Below are 5,485 nucleotides of genomic sequence, written 5' to 3'. Positions count from 1 at the left end.
CCTCAACCCAGAGAAACCAAAGCGTGCTCTCCAATCCCTTTATTCTAATGTAATAATCAGGGCAGAGTCAATGGAGTGCCGGGACCGCGGGCGAGCATACTGAGCGAGCGATCCACAGAGTCGTGTGTGCGACCCTCTCCCTCGGCACTCTCTCTTCTCACACACACACACACACACACACACACACACACACACACACACACACACACAAACAAGCACAAGCGCGCGCACAAAGACACACACACACACACAGACACACACAGACACACACACACACACACACACACACACACACACACACACACACACACACACACACACACACACACAGAGAAACAAGCTATTGCCTGCATATCCATTCAAGTTATATGTTGCTAATAATAGACGTCTGTTTATTTTAAAGACTGAAAATAATATGGAAATGTTCCACCCAACCTGCTCTAAACAAATTCCTGTCGTGATTAACATAACGTCTGGGTAGAGGATTACGTTCAAATGTAAAACAGGCCAAGAAGGGAAAAGGACTGGAGGGTTTGTTATTGCCGAGGTTAATTTGGGAACTTAATGTGAAGTTATACCACAGTTGCTTTAATAATATTTTTTTTTACAAATAGTCACGAGCAGAACAAAGGACAACGCGGTCAACAAAACCCAAACTCCATCAGCAGAAATATGCAAAGCTAGGAAGATAGCTCATAAGCAAGGTAGACTAGCTCTTATTCGATCGCTATAGGTTTTGACGAAACGAAATTTGGGGGTAAAGCACGGGTAAACTAGCGTCGAGAGGCGCAGATGCGTAATACGATTTATTTTCAGGTTTCAGAGAGAGGGACCTCCGCGCACCAGAGTACCTGGTCCGCCGGCACGAGCGCCCATAGGCTGATTGGCATGCGTCACCGCGCGAGGAGCTGTTCATGGTGCTGAAACGGGGCTAGGTGAGTCCGCGTGCCACTTGGACATCATCCACAATGTTTCACAGAATTTAGCGCCTGAGCTCCGTATCGTGGCGTTATTCTGCACAAATGAAATGATCTTTATGTTCTAATTAGGCTCTAATTATGCTGTTTCGTCACCAGAACATGAATTCGGCTGTCACGCCAACGGTGGGATTCTTTATAAAATTATTTTAGTGATGTACTCTAATAATCACCAATGACCAACGCCTCTGTTCTGTACGAAATAATATAGCCTATACATTATCTTTAAATAATTGTTTGATCGTAAGCCGAGACCACACCGGTGTATGTTATAGGCGCGAGTGTTATTGGAACTGTTCAAAACAAGGAGTGTTCCTTAGCCTCATTAAGAGATTACTTGCCATCATTTTGCACTGTCACTGTTTGTACAGGTCTACAGGTTAGGCTCACATCCACAAATCACAGTAGGCTACCTGATTTATATTGTAAAAAAAAAACAGTTTATAAAAAAACAGTTTATAAACCTCACAAACCATTGATGAGGTAGGCTGCTCAGTGATTGTGTAGTGCAGGCCTTTGCTCTGATTAAATTAATTTAGTAGCCTAGGCTTTTCCAGGTGTAACATTTAAATTCAAAGGCTATTAAGGGAAAACAACATTTGTTTTCAGCCATGAATTCACAGCCTAGTTTAGTGGGCCTGTGCTTCCCACGCCGCTGGTAAAAATAACCAATATTGCATTTATTAGTGTCTATTTAGGACAAATAAATTGTAGGAGCCGAGTAGGCCTAAGTTAAATCAGTCAGCGTATGAATCAATCGATACCCTACAGCTTATGATACAAACACGCACAAGACAATGCTCAGTGTTTGGCTATCACAGATCAATAGCTTACATGAACATCGTAACCGCCATGCATTTAACAATTACATCGATGGGCAGGCCATGCCAATACATTGCAATTACTCAGAGATTCAATGAAGTTAAATAGCCTAAAGCCTTGTAAAAGGTGGGGGGGGGGGTCTCTTGCGTTATTGTGGGTCGTCATAGCGGCTAAAGTTTGGGCCTATATCGACTTAGGTAATCAGTCAAAAATAGTAGGCCAGCCGTCTTAAAAACACTTCAAACTAACGACATAATAATAAAAAATCGATTTGGCTTATTTTGCATCTCTGAAGACACAAAAAATGATTTGGCTTATTTTGCATCTCTGAACTGCTAGAACGTGATGCAGTAATTACCACCCAAGTCTACTGACCCAGCAGTGACACAAAAGGCTGGTAAAAATAGCTTTAGCATCGAAGCTAATGAGATTTATAAACAGGGTGGCCAAATTCCTGCAGGATGCGGCTTTGCCGCTGCCGTGTGTGTGCTGCGAGCGCGAGAAAAGCGGAGGCAGCAGAAAGTACGGGAAGGAAACTTCATTAATCTCCTTTTTGTCCCACACTCATTTGAACTTAATGCCCACTTGTGAATGGATTAAACAATGAGACCACTGCCTACCGTAAACGGATGTTCTCCCCCCGTAATGAGCCGTGTGGAGCGGAGGCTGATCATGAACCGAGTGATTATTACCGCGGGGACTTGTCCCCCTCCTCTGCCCAACACGGCCTCCAGGTAGGCACCCACAGGAAACAGCCTACGCGTCCTCATCAAAGACGGGGCATAACCCCCTCAACATGAGCTTTATGAATCTAGGCCCACATGTGACAAGAGTAGGTCTATATTAAATTATTAGTTGCCCAAACATTATTATCACTAAGCCTATTTGTTATCATTGTTAATATTACTATTATCATCATCATCATTATTATTATGGTCATCATCAGAAGGTTATTGTCATTATGATTATGATTATGATTATTATTATTGTTATTATTATTACTAGGCTACTGCTAGTAGCTGCATTATTATTGTTATTATTATTATTGCTATTATTATTATTAGGATATTATTCATAATGATTGCCGAGCGATTTTATTTTTTCGTTTTAATAGACCTCTAATGGATGGTAGACTAGACTATCCAATGTTTTGATGAAGCGCCTGTTTACGTCAGCAGTTCATTGTGGGTTTTAATAGTCTCGAAATGACGATTTAAGCACCATTATGAAGATTAAAAAAAAAGAAAACACGGTGAGGCTGATATTTCACAAGAAAGGCTTCTTCCTTAATGGATCCTCCTGATAGCCAACTGCAGCAGCGCACTAAAGCGCTCCAAGTGAGAAGAGGAAACATGAAATAAAAGGTTGAAAAGAAAATTGCAAACGTTACGGTCCAGTTGACCATCATCTGTGATTTTCTTCCCGGTTTCTGGAGTCAGTGCCATGTTTGGAGCGGAGACAACCATGAAAGCCCCTGGGTGAAGCGCCCACGGCGCCGTGACAGCGCTAGGAAGTGTGATTAAAGGGTGAACAGTGCCCTCTTGCGGTCAAGATACAGGCCTGTCCACTTTGCATTGACATGTCTCTTTAATTGAACAAGTAGGCACTCCTTAATGCCAGTCCATTTGAAACTTGCACAACAGTTTTTAAAAACGTCCTCTTGAAATACAAGTAGGCCTAATGACAAACGACCTATATTTAAGCTTCTATATAAAATAATGTAAAGCTTGTTGGATGCAAATTACAGTATCAAAATCGAAGTTTAATATCATATTCTGATGTGCATGATGCCCATGACGTTCCTTTTCCTTCAGTGCCACATGACGACACTGGACAATATAATTTTCTTTTGTTTAGCTTTACTTAACTATTCACACCGCGCCAAACAGACAGAAGCAAGCCAGACAAGGTTTGTTTTGTTTTGGAACGTTGACTTTATTGATGTGTGGTTATGTGATTGTCTGTGCACCCTGGAGTTCACGTCATCACCGGTCATCGTGAATCTACGGTGTATTTCATGCGCTCAGACAGTGGGATGGAGAGATGTGTTGAGGTACAGGGTTCACAAGGTGACAGAGGTGTCAAAAATGTACAAAGGTTTGTATAATTAAAGAAAACAAAATTTCAACTGATTTCTCCGGGTGATACAGGACAGGATTCTGTGTCAGGGGTCTTTAGAAAATGCATGCCTGTAACAGCACTAGAGGGCGCTCTGGAGTCGCCTTCCGTTTGATGACAGAACTGCAACTCAGTGACAAAATGGCAAACATGTTCGCGCAGTTGTTTGGCACTCTCAAAATGCATAGGTTTTTAAAACTACATAAGTGCTATGATAAGAAATGTAGCATTCAATTTCTACAAGAAATATTAGAGCTACACACCCGTGTGATCAAAAACCGCTAATGAGCAGCCACTGTGGCTACATTTGGTAAATGTTTTTTGCTACCATGGAGATCTTGGACTGCTTATGAAATATTAGAGCTCCCCCTTGTGCATCATACTGGAAGTGCATGTGACTTGACACTAATAGAATCCCAGGCATGTCAGAAAAATGTTGTGTCCAACCAAAAAGACACCACAACTCTGGACTGGTGTAGTGATTTGCTTATGAATGTTTTGGAGCTGGCTTTGTTATGGTGAAGCAGGTGCAAAGTGAATCCCCTGTTTCCAACATTCGGTCTATTTCCGAAGGGCACAGATCGCCACACAACAACAGCAACAACCCGTAAACATCCTAAACTACGCAGCTTTAGAGCACAGACCTGTGTTAGACCGCAAGCAAAATTTACCCTGTAATCAGAGCCACAGTCGCTAGGCAAGACTGGCACACACACAAACACACACACACACACACACACACATTACTCACATCACGCACCACTAGCCCAGCTTACAATGTTAAAAGTCAGCTGAATTCACACACACACACAGAGAAACACACTCTCCATGCCCCTGGCGAGATGGTGAATGTTGACCAGCTGTGCAGCTGAGGCCACCCAACATCAGAGAAAAGATGGCGGAGGATTGAAACATGAAGCCCTTGGATGGAGTGGGAGCACCATAGGTGTTTGACTGGAAGACTGTTGGACTACCACGGCTATAACTAACGAGATGAAAACCATTTGGACTCAGATACCACGGCTATATCTAACAAGATGAAAACCATTTGGACTCAGATACCAAGGCTATATCTAACAAGATGACAACTATTTGGTCTCAATCCTTCCCATTTCATGCATACACAGGAAAGGTGTTGAATTCCTTACGCTCCAGGTAGAGGATGTCCCACAGCGGTGATCAACTACCAAGCCTATTTCACATCTCACAGCATGATGCAAGACGACTGGCTTGGGACAGTTGCAAATGCACCGCATGTTGTACCCGGGGACTGTTAAGACCCTCCTTCCCAAGGTTTAGTAGTGGCTTCAGAGTTGAACCTCCACAAAACTAACCACAGGTTTCTGAAGAGGGAGTAAAGAGAAACTGTCTGGATGTCTAAGAGTACAGTGCAGAAGCTCAGCGGTTCCTTTAGACGAGCTAAGCCTGGCACATTTCTGAGGTTCCTTTAGACGAGCTAAGCCTGGCACATTTCTGAGGTTCCTTTAGATTGGGTAAGCCTGGCACATTTCTGAGGTTCCTTTAGATTGGGTAAGCCTGGCCTATTTCTGAGGTTCCTTTAGATTGGG

Source organism: Sardina pilchardus, chromosome 12 (assembly GCF_963854185.1).
Source record: "Sardina pilchardus chromosome 12, fSarPil1.1, whole genome shotgun sequence".
Classification (NCBI taxonomy): domain Eukaryota; kingdom Metazoa; phylum Chordata; class Actinopteri; order Clupeiformes; family Clupeidae; genus Sardina; species Sardina pilchardus.
This window is presented reverse-complemented; position numbering follows the sequence as displayed.